At 42.7% G+C, this 18471-nt stretch overlaps 1 protein-coding gene and 1 long non-coding RNA gene across 2 annotated transcripts in view; both read left to right on the top strand.

Moving 5' to 3' along the window:
* Positions 1–18471, top strand: part of arhgef37 (Rho guanine nucleotide exchange factor (GEF) 37) — a 45082-nt gene that overhangs the window by 18943 nt on the left and 7668 nt on the right. The window lies entirely within an intron of this gene.
* Positions 1980–6850, top strand: LOC109615732. Its single transcript, XR_002196712.2, has 3 exons — positions 1980–2169; positions 2909–3074; positions 4934–6850. It is a non-coding gene; the product is annotated as an uncharacterized LOC109615732 (long non-coding RNA).

Genomic DNA, 18471 nt, shown 5'->3' on the forward strand with positions numbered 1-18471 from the left:
TGGAGTTGAGATGGTGGGGCTAAAATGTACACAGAGCAGACAAAGCACCCAACAAAGCCATGGAGACCGAGGTCTGCCTGACTGCCTCAGTCTGCTATGGCAACGTCGATTAGAAAAACAGACGACGCACAAGAGGTGGCGGAGTGTAGCTGGTGAAACTGATTTCGGGAGGCGTCTAATTCATCAATAGCGCACACGCACTGGTTACAGAAGCAGTATGATGAGGGAATGTGGTCGTAGTGGACCATGTTATCATGCAATGCCTTCATCTAGTAGAGTCCCTGTCTGGGTCTTAGACGTGTATATGGTCAGGGAAAAGGAAACCCCTCTTTTTCTCTCCTGTTTCTCTCCGTATCTACCCTTCTGTTTCCCACCTTTTATTTGCTTCTCCCCTCCCTTCCCCCTTTCTTTAATATGAGCACAGAGACAGCTGGCCCTGTCTCTGCCTCCCAGACCTAGACAGCCACCCAGTCAAGGTTGCCATGAACCTCAAGTTCATGTCAGTAATAAAGCTGACGTATAGTGAATGCTACTGTGATAAAAACCTAATAAGTCAGCACTGTGAGAATGGGACACCGAGCACTCAGGAGCCTAGAGAGGGGTCATCCAAAAGGTCAGGGAGGTCAGGAATGCCCAAGGCCCTTACTGAATGACTTGCGGTCACCCGCGTCCTGTTTGTATACACCGTCACCCTCTCTGTATCCCTACCAGAGAGACCCCGGTGAGCTCAAACATCTCCTTTACAAACTTGAAGAATTACATCATAAACACCTGTTTCACTTGCACTATAATCCCAATACAGATGAGGGGATTTTCAGACCTAATCCTGGAATTATGAGGCACTTGGTGGGACAGGTTCTCTGGATGCTGCTGGCCTGCTCTCTTGTTAGACGCACACACACGCAGACACACACACAGATCACTGGGTGTTATTGTTGTGAGTCCTCTGTAATATGTTTGCCATGTAAACACGCTGGCCACAGTGAACCATGTTGCCAGCCTGCAGTAAACCGTGTTGTCAGTGTAAACTGGAAACATGGTGGATCACTACACCCAAAACAGTCTAGTTCTGAGGGCCGATCTTGATAACAACGGATGTCATGTGAATCTTGGTTATTTTTCCAGCAAGCCATGCTGTATGGTGTAAACCCAACAATCAGTATGTTCTTACACTATACACTTGTTACAGAACCCAAATACAAGGCATGGTCATTACTGCTTAGCAGCAAAAAGCATTTAAGAGATACTTGGAAATCTTGACTGCCTTCCAGGCAAATATCTCCATGATTATATATAACCCAAACATTACCTTGCTTGGCTTGTTAGCGTTTCCTAAGGTGGAGGGGTTGTGTGTGTGTGTAAAACCAGAGTTCCTGGTTTTACTCTACATGTGTGAACAAGAAGTCCCCACAACTATAGTAAATATGACAAGTTAATCAACAATAGGCTTTTGCCAGTCCACAGAAGGATAATTTCCTGCTTAGGGTTACGTTTCAAGGTAAAACATAACATTAAAGTTGGGTTAGGTTTAGTGTTAAGAAGTAGGTTTGTCTTAAGTTTAGGTAATCGTGTTATTCTGTTGAGGTTAGGATTAGGGAAAATAGATAATCATTGTTCTGGCCTCAAAAAGGATAGAAAGCCAACATGGGTGTATTGCGTTTGTTTTACTATACTTGTGAGAAGCAAAAGCATATTAAACAGGGGTGGGTTGAATTCTGAAAGGTGATTGGCTGAAAGCAGTAATATATTACAACAACACAGCTACACATTTTGAAAATCATCAGTCTCATAATATTTCTATTTTTATGAAAGAAATAAAAATGATGAAATGCCTTTCAGTGATAAGAATTCAAACAATAGTTTTTACACATAATGATCATTATATGAAACAAAACCAGCCTATTTGATGCTGGACAGTTTGAAGCATTGACCGATTATATATTTTTGTATTGTCTTGATGGCTGTAGCTATTATTGTCTTGATGGCTGTAGCTATAATGTTAACAAGCTAACGTCAGTCAATTTATTTATTGTTGTTCAAGTTAGCATTTAGCGACTTTTTTCAAGTGTAACGTCAACGTAATTAATAAAAGCCTAGTTAGCTAGCAACTACAAAACGAGAAGATATTCGCGGTGAAAAGGAACGTTGCCAAGTCGGCTTGGTCGTGAGGTAATGATATACCGAAGTATTAATTGAATTTAACACTTTTTAAGCACTCTGCATTGTCCCCTACTATACAGTATGCTATTTTGGTGTTGTCAGTAGAGCAAACTTGGAATTCTTTTAGCAAAAAGGATGCAAGTATGGATTTTGGAACATTGCCGATACGATGGAAATGACCTCACATAACCCTTTGTTATGTCTGCTCGAAATAAGTTGGTAACATGTTTATAGTGTATTATAGCGCTAAGTTGGTAACATGTTTATAGCGTATTATAGCGCCAATATGCCACTGTCATATGTTGTCTAGTCACGCAACAATCCATCATGCCTCTTAACCATATAGGCCATGTAGCACACCCCCTTGTGCCTTATTACTAAAGTAATACTTTGGGGTTAAAGTTAGAGTTATACTGAGGTTTGGAAGTTGGATTAGGGTTATGGTTAGGTATTAAGAAATAGGGTTAAGAAGTTAGGTTTAGAGTTTAGGGGTTATGTTTAGGGTTAGGGTTAGCTTAAATAGGTCTTTTGCATGAGAATCCATTTTCGTCCCAAAAAGGTCCCAACAACTATGACTAAACAAGTGTGTTTCTGTGCAAACCAACTGAAGAAGATCCACCAAGTTAATTCTGGATGCAACTCTGAATCCTTTAGCTCCCTGGCCTAGTGTGCTGCTGGTGAATTAAGGTTAGTGTTACTGTCTGGCAACCTTTAAACCTAACAGATCACTGCCATCTGTCACCACTAGGCGGAGCGTTGGGTTGTTTTTCCTCCTCCCATCCTCCTGGAGAGATTACCATGAAGAAACAACTGCGTGCTATGCAGCTCGTCAGTCTTCATGTTATATGGCCCCCACGCATGGAGAAGACATTAATGGTGCTTAGGATTGCATCAACACATTCTTTTTTATAACGGTAATACACACACACACACACCCTCGATGGTAACCCCTGGTCTTGTTAATTTACAATACATTTATTTCATTTAGCAGATGCTCTAATCCGAAACGATACACAATTCAGGGAGCATACATTTTCATTCTGTGGGAATCGCATCGAAAAAAAACACAATGCTCTACCAAACTGAGCTACACAGGATTTATATTACTGTCTCATATCATGAGAGGGCAAGAACAGTTAGTAAATAACAAGCAGAAAAATCATTGAAACTGCATTTTAAAATTGACCTGGCTGTTCTGTGTGCACCGACCATCCTCTCTGGACTGGGAGGTTTGTGCAGATTACAGTGTTGCGTGGGCAAGTCTGTCACTACCTCCCCCATCCTCCCTCCCTTTTCTCAGTGCAGATTAGGCACCAGAGCTCACAGTCCGCTAGGATGTCCCTGTCTCTTGTCAATCTATGAGAGGGAATGCAATAGAGGAGTCCCAGTCACACAGCAAAGTCTCCATTAAGAGCTGTATTTCATTACATAATGATCGTCGGCAATCAAGGCCGACTAGCTGAAGGGTATTGTCCATCCTCCAATGTCCTCTAAACTCATGTCCATGAGAGTTTCAGTGGTAGCCCTGTCTTATACTGTATACTGTAGAATACTATACTAGGCTGAGCATTCTGAAAAGAACACAATTAGCAAAAAAAAAAAAAAGCTTTGGAAATGCATGTGTCCCATTTTCACTATAATCAAAGTGTAGCATTTACATACATACTACTCACCCTTTATGAACATTTGTATGAGTATTCATGAGAACATTTGATTGGTTTTAACTTTTGGGGCCTTCCTTTTACATAGCAGATTGTACTATATATGTACTGTACTATTAGCCTAAACTGGTTTGTGATACATTGTACTAACTTTGTTACCCACAAAAATATCCCACTCTAACTACGTTAAAAAACACCACAAATTAGTTGTGTAATTTTACTCTGTTGCTCAATTTCCCATCAATATTGGGAACTGAGTATTTTAGCCATGATGTCACTGATGAATCAACAACTAACAGCTGTCAATTTAAGGAAAAGAGGTAACTCATGGAATAGCTTTCATTTCTCATAACAAAAATAGTATAATAAGATTCAGAAGAAAGTTATTTGTTTCTGGCCATTTTTGAGCCTGTAATCAAACCCACAACTGCTGATGCTCCAGATACTCAGCTAGTGAAGAAGAGTAGTTGAGTATCTGTAAAGTATAAAAAAAAATGTTGTTGCTTTAATCAGCACTGTTTTCTGTTGTACTAATATCATTGCAGAAAGGTTTTCAAATGATCAATTAGCCCTTCAAAATTATAAACCTGGATTAACAAACACCTATGTAGATATTCCATAAAAAATCAGACGTTTCTTGCTACAATAGTAATTTATAACATTAACAATGTCTACACTCTATTTATAATCAATCTGATGTTATGGACAACAAATTTACCAAAAAAAACATGCTTTTCTTTCGAAAACCTTCTAGTGACCTCAAACTTTTGAAAGGTAGTGTATTTCATACTGCATTGTCCCTTATTGTACAGTCCTTTGTTTGTACAGTACCTTATTTTAATGCTGGTCTTACAACTTTATTAGGCTATGGCTAGTGACGGTCCCAGATTCCTATTGGATCAATATTGAATTACACCCTCTAATAAATAAGTTATTCCCTTATGTTCTTCAATGTTATTGAACACATAATGACTTGAACTAATGCTGACCCAAACTAGTAGTACTCAGTTGAACTGGGGATGTTTTTGTGCAGTAGTGTGGCTGGTACTTGGTTCAGAGGAACTGGGAAGGTTTTAAGCAGTTCTGATTAAGGTGATATCCACCCTCTCTAGGGTCCCTACTCTATTCTGTCCTCTGTGAGAGCAGGAGCTGGGAAATGCTCATCAGTTCTGAGCACCAAATCCCTGGAGGATGAAGCGGCTGCCCTCCGGAGCTCATCAATGGAGGGCTGACTGGCCACTTTACACCTCCATCACTGCCTGCCAGGTCACATGTCCCCTCCACAGAGGAATCAACCAACAACACAGACTCATCTTCCCCAGCCTCCCAATCTCAGGCTCCACGGCCACTTCCCTCCTGTCTCTGGCTTAAGGATGTTACTGTACATAGAGACTCACTGCTCTGACTGGGTCACGCCTACCCTGATGAATGACTTGCTAGGGGTTAAAAGGGCACACCATGGTGGTTGGTGTTTCTTTTGTTTTGTTGCTCAACACAGGACTCAGCTGTGAAATAGATTTATTTGTGTGTGGGGTTCATCAGCTAAACCCCTGCTGCAATGAGCATGAAATAAAATAACAATGTTTAACTAACCTATCATACCCACCCCCTTTGTAATGTCTTTCAACCAGCTGTAGATACTAATCGGATAAGCAAGTGTGCAGATGTTTCTCCTGCTTGGCTGTTTGGGTGACTGGCTGGCTGGCTGGTTGGCTGGTGGCTTGTGTTCCTGTGTGCCTGTCCTGTCCAGCTGACAACCAGTATAATCCCACACTGAGAGTCTCTTCTGTCATGAAACCAGAATACATTTCGTTTGAAATGTTCCTGAGGGCCAGTGTAATTAATGTAGCTATAGTATAAGCCCCCAATGCACATGGCAGGCCTGACATTATCACCATTGTAGGTTTTCAGTCAAGAGACAATTTCATTGCAAATGTGTTACCCGGGAAGATGAGAGTTAATGTTTAAACTTGTGCTGTTTTGCCTCGTCCCCTTGCTTTCTGTAACCCATTTGACTCTTGCACGCCCTTCATGGCAGTGGTTGTCAGTGTGATCTGTTTATTTGCTTACGGGTGCACTCTGGAAAAAAGCCAACCACTGACATGGTGGGAGAAGGTGTATCTTGTTTGGCCAGATAAAGAAATATTTTCCACAGAATTTGTCACAGATTATATCCTTGAGATAAGAGTGACCCCTAAGGATCAAAGTCAGAGAGGAGGAGAGTAGTTTACTATTAGCTACTCGCTGGTGTTTTTCCTATGTATCCTTTAACAGCACTTGAGGCAGAGTAAGGTCTAATGTCTAATTAGCATAACAACTGAGTTTGGGTGGAGTCATCGCTTAAAGCTTTGAGATTTTCTGCTGTTTTACTGCTCCTGTATTTTGAGCAGAGTTTGTTGTCTGCCATAGCTATCGATGTGATGACCTCAGTCTCTCGGCTGGAAGCTTGTCTGCTTAATAATACATCCGGCAGCTTTTATGAGGTACACTGAGCAGGATTTTGTGCTGTGGGAGGCAGGTAAAGTTTTGGTACCAGATGCATTTTTCAAAGCCTCCCTTTTTTAAAGAGGAGTGCTCCTCAGAGGCTCCATCAGTCACCCAGATTTGGGTTTGGATCCATTCTGCTTACGGGGACTCAGTCAGTACAGCTCTCCCTGACTGACTACCACTCCAAACACTCAGGTTCACCCATCTGTCCCCTTCAGACAATTTTTTAGAACTCGTTGTGGTTCACTTCCTTGTTTGAACTCCCCCCAAGTCCCCAAACAACTTAGACCCCTCAAAAAGGCCCAGAAGCAAAATGGAATTACAACATATTGAGAGGTAGGTTCATTTTGGTGCAACATGAACATGAAGCTCCCAGATGTGCCTATCAATATATCTACCAACGCCAAGCACTAGGCCCATGGGAAACCATTTCCCCCTTACTTCATCGTCATAACCGAAGAGAACTGATGTCCATGTTAGCGTTACACTTCAATTGTACAAAATCTTCTGCCAAGTATCCTGTAACCTGTTGTTGTTACATGCATGCTACATACTTGTATTATCATTTTGTAAGAAAAATAAGATTAAAGGTTGAAAGTAGTTACATACTTAGTTGTGTAAAAGTTCTGATGGCATGACCTGTCCCTCACTGCATTTACTCAGAGTGTTGTTGGGAAAAGATCTTGGTATCTAAGCATAGAAATGTGATTGCAATAAGGACAGAATTTGTTGAAGGGGTCCTGGCAAAAGATTCCTCATTCAGCGGCAAAGGCATTGTGAATACAATGGGTTCCGTTGCTTTGTCCAACACCAAAATTCACTCTACTACTCAAGTTTGCCGATGAGACCACGTTGGTCGCTAAAGGTTGGTCGCTAACGTCCCTGTTCCGTGGAGCGGTTGACCGGCTGATGGCCTGCTGCAGCCAAAGAACAATGTACTTAACACCGACAAAACCACTTGTGAGCTCAACACTGTGAGCTCAACTTCTAATTTGGCTGAATAATTGAAATTCCTACACACCATAACAGACCCACAACCTCAGGTGGGTGAACAACACCACACACCAGTCCCCCAATAACGGCCAATAACAGCAGATGGAGAACAAAAATCCTGCGAAGGCATGAATACTGATCTGGCTTTTATGTGGTTGTGGTGTCTGCGCACCTCCCCCATCAGTGTCTGCTTTAGGTTTGTTCAACTGCTTCCTATTGCACATTATATTGCCGCCACCAGCGCCCTACTGAGGCCCCGCATGATTGCAGGGCATGGAGACATGCAGGTAAGATCATGGCCGACCCTTCCACTGTCCCAGAAATGATCCAGAGGCAGATGAAGCGGAGCTGCGCAGTACAGGTCAATTGTGACCTGAGAATCCACCTGTTTTCCCACGGTTTCTTTCCCTGTGCTATGGCCCTCAGCAACCACCCATCTGTCCCACAGAGACTAGCAGGACTATGTTTACCCCATCAACACACCTAACTGCAAACTGATGAGCTGCATTCTGCCGCTTTAGAAACTATACTAACCTCTCTGGGTCTAGGTATAGTACACTAATACAGTACATTAGTATCTCAGTTGTAAATCCACAGTGAATGTACACTCACCTACAGGATTATTAGGAACATCACACTAATACTGTGTTTGACCCCCTTTTGCCTTCAGAACTGCCTTAATTCTATGTGGCATTGATTCAACAAGGTGCTGAAAGCATTCTTTAGAAATGTTGGCCCATATTGATAGGATAGCATCTTGCAGTTGATGGAGATTTGTGGGATGCACATCCAGGGCACGAAGCTCCCGTTCCACCACATCCCAAAGATGCTCTATTGGGTTGAGATCTGGTGACTGTAGGGGCCATTTCAGTACAGTGAACTCATTGTCATGTTCAAGAAACCAATTTGAAGTTATTCAAGCTTTGTGACATGGTGCATTATCCTGCTGGAAGCAGCCATCAGAGGATGGGTACATGGTGGTCATAAAGGGATGGACATGGTCAGAAACAATGCTCAGGTAGGCCGTGGCATTTAAACGATGCCCAATTGGCACTAAGGGGCCTAAAGTGTGCCAAGAAAACATCCCCCACACCATTACACCACCACCACCAGCCTGCACAGTGGTAACAAGGCATGATGGATCCATGTTCTCATTCTGTTTACGCCAAATTCTGACTCTACCATCTGAATGTCTCAACGGAAATCGAGAATCATCAGACCAGGCAACATTCTTCCAGTCTTCAACTGTCCAATTTTGGTGAGCTTGTGCAAATTGTAGCCTCTTTTTCCTATTTGTAGTGGAGATGAGTGGTACCCGGTGGGGTCTTCTGCTGTTGTAGCCCATCCGCCTCAAGGTTGTGCGTGTTGTGGCTTCACAAATGCTTTGCTGCATACCTCGGTTGTAACAAGTGGTTATTTCAGTCAAAGTTGCTCTTCTATCAGCTTGAATCAGTCGGCCCATTCTCCTCTGACCTCTAGCATCAACAAGGCATTTTCGCCCACAGGACTGCCACATACTGGATGTTTTTCCCTTTTCACACCATTCTTTGTAAACCCTAGAAATGGTTGTGCGTGAAAATCCCAGTAACTGAGCAGATTGTGAAATACTCAGACCGGCCCGTCTGGCACCAACAACCATGCCACGCTCAAAATTGCTTGAATCACCTTTCTTTTCCATTCTGACATTCAGTTTGGAGTTCAGGAGATTGTCTTGACCAGGACCACACCCCTAAATGCATTGAAGCAACTGCCATGTGATTGGTTGATTTGATAATTGCATTAATGAGAAATTGAACGGGTGTACCTAATAATCCTTTAGGTGAGTGTATGTTCACCACTCAGAGAAAGAGGTATGGAAGAGTAAGATAGGGACAGCGGGGAGAGGAGAAGAGACAGATATACGGACAGCACACAGAGCAAGACAGAGAGAGAGAGGAAAAGAGTGGGAGAGACACAGACGTGGACAGCATTCAGAGAAAGGGAGAGACAGAGGCAGATAGAGAAGCCTAGGGAGAGATGTGTGAGAGAATTCTGTGAGGGCAGAGGGGTGGAGAAGCTGAAGTATGAATCACAACTAAAACCACCAGACATTCTTTGGAAGTCTGTTATGTTTCAGTTATTAGTAATACACACGAAGCAGCCAACCTCGAAAACAGGAAGACAAGTAAAGTGTAGGTGGGTGGGGGCGTGAGTTCCTGTGTATACACAGGAAGGCACACTGTGTTTGGAAGTGGATGAGCCCATGTGTGTTATAGGTATGTGCTGGATATGTGTCTTACATGTGGATGATTTGATGCCAGGTCCCGACAGGTGTAAAGGTGGTGTTACATACATGTGCATGTTTTTTTTTGTACCCTTTACACCGCTGGCTTTAACCCCCTTCAATCTAAATGCATGAAATCTCCCTTGGAAGCCACACAGTAGCTATCCTACAAACACAATTTAACTTTACTGGCTGCTAGCCAGCTAAGATCCCCCTCTCCCCTCCAAGGAAAGCCTACAAAATATATTAATATGTAATTTGTGGGGTTTTTGGGAGCTGTTTTTGTTTTTTGGGGAGGGGGTGTATTCATTGTAAGATATGCTAAAAAAAAACACTGCTCTAGTCATTTAATAATTCAGAGTTATAACCACATTAACCCCATTTAATTATGTAATAGGTTATGTGTAATTACATTTGGTAGATTTCTACGGTAGTAAGTAACAACCAAAACTGGAAGGCACTGTCGGAAAGACAAGATTCTCAGATTTCAGCAGACACCCTGTCTACGCATATAGGCGCTACCGTTTTCATATCACACCAAATGTAATTAATTAACATAGGTACCCCAGATATGGGGTACGCAAGTTTGAAAGGTTGAAGTTGTGCCTTGTCAGTATGAGCTGTCAGTAATGAGGGAAGGAGACTGCTAATGTCCTTTGTGTGAGAACTGTTGTGAAGTACGTTCCTGAAAGCATTATGGATCTGGACTGGTTGACATTACTGCTACTGATTCTCACTGTGGCGCCTTTGACTGACAGGTGCAGTCACTGTACCCAATAACAATCAAGGTCAAATGGCAGAGGATGGCGGGGTCACAGCATTTCCTGCCAAGCTGGCTGTGACACGAGTCATGTAAGCTGATGCAGGGACACGGTGTTCTGCATAGGATCGCCAGGACTGTTGGTGTTTGCAGTCAATGGTGAGACGAGGTTGAAGGGGCTGTTCCTCATAAACCCCACAGCCCGCATGCGTCTGAATATCACTCCCCTCACAGTGTCAGCAGACGCTGCTGGTTTAACCACGTAACATTTTCGCCCATCCATGTTACAGGTAACAACAACATGATGTTCTCAGGTCTCTGGAATTTCGGCAGTGTTCCTGTTAGGCCAGTTTTCCAGTGTGTCTCCCTGTTATGTGTGTGTTTCGTGTTTTAGCAGTTAACATGCAACATGCTTGTCGAGCTGGTGTTGTAATTGTGTGTGTGCCTGCACGTGCGCGTGCATGTGTGACTTCTGGACTAATATGTTGGATCTCACAGGGATAATAAATCATTCAGCGGCCAAATCTATTCTTATCTCTAACCTTGCACCAACCTCTAGATTCTATAGCTGGATCCTCTCTCTCTCCAGTACTCTTCTCTCTATCTCTCTTTCCCCCCTCCCATCTCTCCTTTTCTCCCTCTCCCTCTCTCCGCTCCTCTCGTTTACCCGCTCTGCCCTTTTCACTTTCTCAACCCGCTCTCTTTCCACTTCCCTCTCTCTTATGAGTGAAGGCTGATGGTCAAGGCAATATATTCCAGAGCCAGGAATGATACTGATTAAAAGGGGCCTGAGGTTCACCTTTGAGAGTTGTATTTCCACCATGCCTGAGAGTGCAGTGGGATCTTTTTCACAAACACACATCTATTTCAGGCTTGGATCACAGGACGACAATGTGCCATGGTGTTCAAATCAAAACTGTTTTCATGACATGCCCAATATACAACAAGTGAAATGCTTAGTTACAGGCCGTATCTCAGGGATTTTCAACCCGCAGTCCTAGAGCCGCATCTTGCCCTAAGTTGCCCCCATTTTGTCTTTATATATGAGAAACACAACAATCTGTTCAGATAAAAATATTGTGAGCATTTTATTAAAACATGCAGACTAGCTCAATACCAACAATTTGACTAAAAGCTTTCCAAGAGGAACATCATGCAGTTTGTTGGTTTGGGAAACTTTGGGCCACAGAAGATTGTCTGGCTGGTTTTGCTCATCAAGCTAGTTGGGAAACTGTTTGCCATTCAGAAGTGCAAGATGAGGAATGTGGTAACTGCTGTTTGACCTGACATCAAACTTGAGTAGTTCATTCTGGTTTTAAACTAGTAGGTATGTCACAGATCTTCTCTGCTGCATGACACGTTTGTAGTATGTTAGTTCCCCAATCGACTGAGGTGAATAAAGCTACAGCAGCTGAGAAAATGACTGAAGTACATTTTTTAGGGTGTTTACATTTTAATAATAAAGAAACACAACAGTATATATTTAGCTTTATAATAAATATTGAGTACAGTCAAATATTCTTGTCAGGCTAGATGTCAGTTATCTGTTTTAATTTTAGAACGACAGAATTTCAGTTTGGTATGAATTATAAATGAATCATTTTGCATATTTTCTGTTTGCTCTCAAGATTCAATTCTCTCTGCAACAGACTCTTTGTCTTGTCTACTGCTCCGTGACCCTTATTGACAAATTTCATGCCATTTCATCCAACTGTCAGTTTGAACCACCTCATGGTGCAGAATATCAGATTGTCTGTCTATTACACATAAAAAGGCTCTAATTCTTTAATGTGGCTCCATTAACGTTATGTTTAGTAATCAAACAATTATCAGTCAGGTCATCAAGGTTGACGATCCTGGATGACAATAAAATATGATGACAATTATAATATACATTGACAATAAAATATTGACATAATATAATAACCAGGCTATGCACAAAGCAGAACAAAGGATATCAAATGCAGAAAATCATTAACCAGAGCAAGGCTATAACATGGAATTTGGGCATTCAGTAATCTAACGGCTTAGGGGTAGAAACTGCCCGGGGTACCCACACTGGTGGTCACCATTTTTATATGTTCTGGGACCTTTGAGTTATTTGGATAAATGCTATTTGTGTGTTATTAGTGGGTCAAATAAAGTATCTCAAATGTCCGGGTGTGTGTGGGAGGTTGGGCCTTTACACTTTGTACACAACAGAGTGCTTTCCAGATGATGGCAAAGATAAATAGCGGAGAGCTCTAGCACATGCCAAGCGTGCGGTGTCCCTTCTAGGAAAAGGGCCGTCCACACTACCAGGGTCAGGTCCTAGGGTTCCTCCAAGAGCCCAACCTGTAGAGAGGGTCGGCACACTGACCCAACACAAGCACAGCTGCCTGGGTCCCATGGAAGTCCCCTCACCGTCACTCAGCCCAGGGACCCAGCCTGCCACAACTGGAAAGGGTTAACAGTGGAAGGAGGGACTTTTGTTTTTCTCCATATCATCCTTGTGTGTATGTTAAACAAGCAATTCCGGATTTAACCTTCACACAGTGTTTAGAAAACAAAAGGCTGGCTGTGGCGTGGAGACTGAATGGAACTGGAGCTTTGGGAGGCGTGGCCCCTCTGTTCACTCAGTGAGAACGGAGAGCTCGTGTTTTGAATTCCTCTGATCCAACTGTCCAAATATCCCGGGAAGTAACGCTGTGACCTAGAGTCCTGGACAGAAAGGGCATTTAATAAGAAAACTACTGCGAGCCAGGAGTTGTTGAATGTTTCACGATGATGTTGAGTCCAAACCAGTGGGAGAGTATTGATTGAAATCGATGTGACGTCTCTGACAAATTCACTGGGGCCATAGGTGTCTAACTATCAGGAGAACAGAGTGTGTTGGTGTGGTCCAGTGAAGCCCTTCCTCCCACATCTCCATTCTTATTTCACAATATACCAGTGATGTGTGCGTTTATACCAGAGTTACTTCCCTGTACTCCCGTTTTACAGTGTTTCTGTGTTCTAAACGCCTAAGAATGTACAGTATATTGATCCTATGGGGATGTATCTCTGTACCACTGTGTAAGAGGCCTTGAAATGACCTTGCCATATAATTAGATGTGAGATTACAGTGTTACCACCAGTATCCGTGCTATAGTGGCCATCGATTGTTACTTCTGCCAGTCTCAAGTGGCTGGGGTAGGGGCTAGGGAACTTCCTATAACGACTGTAAGTGGCAACCCCCAACCTCCCTCCGTATCTGCCAGTGGCCCCCATGGGAGGTAATGCTGATCCTGGATCTGTTTCAAGGAGGTTTAGAGAGCAGCCAGCATTTACATCCATTCCCGGTCTCCTTGAAGCATGGTACAGCCACGCAGCATGCTTCCCTCCATGATGTCGTGCTGTGTCCGAATGTAAATGGTGCCTGGAGGTCAGTCTCCCCTCTACCCATTTGCCCTCTGTTGAGCAGCTGACTCTTAGATATGGAGCGACACTCCTGGAATGCTGGAACCAGCCACTCATGTGGAACTAACTTTCCTCCAATGGCAGTTGTCCTTGAGACGAAATAAAGAGAGAGAGAGAGAGAGAGAGGGGGGGGGGAGAGAGAAAGCAAGGGAAGAAGTGAGAAAGACAGATAGGAACAAGGGGGGATTGAAAGAGAGAGAGAGAGAGAGAGAGAGAAAGAGAGTGAGCGAGCGCAAGAGATGCTGACAGAAGCTTTTCTCACTCGGCTGTAGGAACGTGCTGGCTGACCCCTGACCACCTATTGCCCTGGAGGAATACTAAATGGATGAAGAGGGAAAATAACCTCTGTCCATCTCTTTTAAGCACGATTACACAGTTACTAGGCTTTGCCCTGTGACGATCTGTCACAAGTCAGTTGGGGTTATGGTAAAGACCAATCCAGTTGGAACAAAAAAAATAATGAATCTATATATCTGTATAATAATATCACAGCATAGTATGGAAGCAAGGTAATTCCGAACTGTAGATGCTGTATGTCATTTTTCACTCTTTCCCAGTACACAAATTAGATGATTTACAAGAGTTCATGCTTTCATTTTTACCATGTTTGAAGCTCCTTAATGAGCTCTATTTAACTTGTGAGAGATAAATCCAATACCCAATACATTCTCTAAATGCATCACTCTGCACTTTTAAATCTGATGCGCTCTACTTACAAATATCCCTGAATAAATACAGAAGGATTTGCATTCCTTTACAAGTTATTTGAAGTGCAATGTGCAGTGTGCCGATTTTCCTCAGTGCCCATGGTTTCAACAGTCTTATCCTTGGATTGATTTATAATAATGCCCTGATAAGATAACTGAAAACATTCATAGTCAACTCACAAGGTTCACCTTGTGGAGCAAGCGAGGGCAGGAGGGCTTGGTACAGCGATAAATATATACTGTATAATGGTTCAGGCTGAGTTATGCTGTGGCGCTTGTGACGTTGTTTGGGGTGGAGTTGAACTATGGTTCTAGAGCCCGGCTACGCTGCTGAAACACACCACATGCAATCTCTCGCTGCATCCATGTCTCTCACTCCCTCATCTGTCTTTCTTATGCACACTTACTAACACACAAATAACACCTGGCTACCCCTCCTCAGAGCAGGTGTTGGCTTATTTACTCTAGGTAGTGGGTGCTTGTTAAGCTCCAGTATGGCCACAAGGTTGGAAATGTGAAATGAAAGTGACCTGAAAAGTAGCCATTGACATTATGATAGGCTACTGTAGATGTATGCGTCTTACGCAATTGTTGGCTGCACCCTAACTACAAAGACTGAACAGATCAGACAGTACGACCAACACAGTGTGTAATATAGCCTAACAACTAGTTCACTAACAACAAGTTCACTACTCTCCTTGTAGTAATCATTCTAATTGTCCTGGTCTACTGGATGACGATCTGTAAGAAACCTCTAACACAATAAAAATCTATTATAGTCAGATGATTACATTTCTTGGGTAAATGTGTGTCTACAATAAGTGAACAGTGCTGTATGAATGTGAACTATGATAAGGAGTTTCATAGTGCCTGGCTAGATGCCTAAGGTGTGCAGAGGTACAGCTGTGCCAGTTTCCTGATGTGTGGCAGACTGACAGGGGAAGGAAGTGTCGTTATAGAACGTTTCTGGCACACGGTCTGTACTGCAGTTAAAACACGACCTTGTTTTTAGTCTCACACGGTCTGTACTGTTAAAACATGACCTTGTTTTTACTCTTACACAGTCTGTACTGCAGTTAAACATGGCCCTGTTTTTAGTCTCACATGGTCTGTACTGCAGTTAAAACATGACCTTGTTTTTACTCTTACGCAGTCTGTACTGCAGTTAAACATGGCCCTGTTTTTAGTCTCACCCGGTCTGTACTGCAGTTAAAACATGACCTTGTTTTTACTCTTACACAGTCTGTACTGCAGTTAAACATGGCCCTGTTTTTAGTCTCACCCGGTCTGTACTGCAGTTAAAACATGACCTTGTTTTTAGTCTCACATGGTCTGTACTGCAGTTAAAACATGACCGTGTTTTTAGTCTCACATGGTCTGTACTGCAGTTAAAACATGACCTTGTTTTTAGTCTCACATGGTCTGTACTGCAGTTAAAACATGACCGTGTTTTTAGTCTCACATGGTCTGTACTGCAGTTAAAACATGACCGTGTTTTTAGTCTCACATGGTCTATGCTGCTGTCACGTCCTGACTATGCCCCTAGCCATCTCTGCACTGGGCTAGGGCCATAGTCAGGACAGGACGGAAGGTGGTACCTCTAGCCACCTCCGATCCTTTTGGTCTCCCCAATTGGAGGCAGTTGTTGATCGTTGCCTCCAACTGGGGACCCTATTTATGTTCTGTGTGTGGCCACACCCGGTGTGGTTCATTGTGGTTTTGTCTTTCCACTGGATACCCTACGTCACTGGTTGCGGCGCTTGTTTTGTTTTTGTCTTTCCTTTTGGTTAAACATGGATTATTCCCATCATTTCGACTCTGCGCCTGTGTCCAACCACAACCGTGACAACTGCAGTTAAAACATGACTGTGTTTTTAGCCTCACGCAGTCTGCACTGCAGTTAAAACATTACCTTGTTTTTAGTCTCACATGGTCTGTACTGCAGTTAAAACATTACCTTGTTTTTAGTCTCACATGGTCTGTACTGCTGTTAAAATATGACTGTGTTTTTAGTCTCACATGGTCTGTACTGCAGTTAAAACATGACCATGTTTTTAGTCTCACACAGTCTGTACTGCAGTTAAAACATTACCTTGTTTTTAGTCTCACATGGTCTGTACTGCTGTTAAAACATGACTGTGTTTTTACTCTTACACAGTCTGTACTGCAGTTAAAACATGACCGTGTTTTTAGTCTCACACGGTCTGTACTGCAGTTAAAACATGACTGTGTTTTTAGTCTCACACGGTCTGTACTGCAGTTAAAACATGACTGTGTTTTTAGTCTCACACGGTCTGTACTGCAGTTAAAACATGACCGTGTTTTTAGTCTCACATGGTCTGTACTGCTGTTAAAACATGACTGTGTTTTTAGTCTCGCAAGGTCTGTACTGCAGTTAAAACATGACCGTGTTTTTAGTCTCACACGGTCTGTACTGCAGTTAAAACATGACTGTGTTTTTAGTCTCACACGGTCTGTACTGCAGTTAAAACATGACTGTGTTTTTAGTCTCACACGGTCTGTACTGCAGTTAAAACATGACCGTGTTTTTAGTCTCACATGGTCTGTACTGCTGTTAAAACATGACTGTGTTTTTAGTCTCGCAAGGTCTGTACTGCAGTTAAAACATGACCGTGTTTTTAGTCTCACACGGTCTGTACTGCAGTTAAAACATGACTGTGTTTTTAGTCTCACACGGTCTGTACTGCAGGAACCCGCTGAATGGTGAGCCGTACTGCGGAGGCAGCAGCAGTCTGGGAGTCAAATGCATTCCAACCCTCACAGATAAATCCCAAATAATATGATCCTATTTCCGAGTGCTGCCTGGTTCGGACTTTGAAAGGCTGTCTGTCCTCTTCATGGCCCAGTTGATGCCTGTTTAGAAGTATTCAGTTCGGAATCAGAGTCGTTTTCTGAGTACATTTTCATTTATCCAAAATGGTATTTGGTTCAAGGACAAAACTGTTGGTCAACTACATTCAGTATGTTACCAGACTGGAGCTGTCTCACTTGTCTGTATATGGGATTTGACAGCTGACACCAGCAGCCGAATACATTCTGAAGTGTACAACATCTTATCCACTCAGATCCAATGAAATTCCTCAGAACTCACTGGATGGCCCTTCATCTTGCAGTTGGACAATGACCCCAAACATACTGATAAGTGGTATTCAGATCTGGACCTTGATGCCAATTCCACTCAATTTTTTCATTGCAACCTTCTATTTATTTAGACCTGGGATGTCAGGTGGGCGCAATTAATGATGAGGTAGAACAGGAAACCAGCAGGCCCCAACCAACTCAGTCACCTGACCGGAATCCAACTAGGATTTGTTTCACTTGCTGAAGAGAAGACTGAAGGCAAACACGAGGATAACTGTAATACAAGCCTGGCAGAGTGTCACTAGGGAAGACAAGCAACGTGTTGTGAAATATATAGGTCACAGTTTTCAGGCATTAAATGTAAACGTTTTGCAACCAAGTACTAAATATTATGACATTATTTAAGATTGTTCCAATTTCCAATTATGTTTGTTCCCCCAAAATGGAAGAACTGTGATTCCTACACGGTACAAGGTTTATTGATGCAAATACACTCAAATTAAAGCTGTCAGTATGCACTTTAATAACTGAGTCATTATTTCATTTTAAATCCAATGCTGGAATACAGAGCCTAAACAACAACATTTGTCTCACTGCTTGGTTAATGTCTGTGTATAAATGCTGTGTAGATATCTGTGTGTGGGGGATTCCTTGATGTTGGTGTATAAGGGCTCAGTAGATATCTGTATATGAAGGCTTAGTTAATGTGTACATGCTCAGTGTATATTTGTGTGTGAGGGATAAGTTGATGTTGGTGTATAAGGGATTGGTAGATGACTGAAAGGACTCATTAGATGTCTGTGTATAAGGGATTGGTAGATGACTGAAAGGACTCATTAGATGTCTGTGTATAAGGGATTGGTAGATGACTGAAAGGACTCATTAGATGTCTGTGTATAA

Source organism: Esox lucius, chromosome 4 (genome assembly GCF_011004845.1).
Source record: "Esox lucius isolate fEsoLuc1 chromosome 4, fEsoLuc1.pri, whole genome shotgun sequence".
NCBI classification, from domain to species: Eukaryota; Metazoa; Chordata; class Actinopteri; order Esociformes; family Esocidae; genus Esox; species Esox lucius.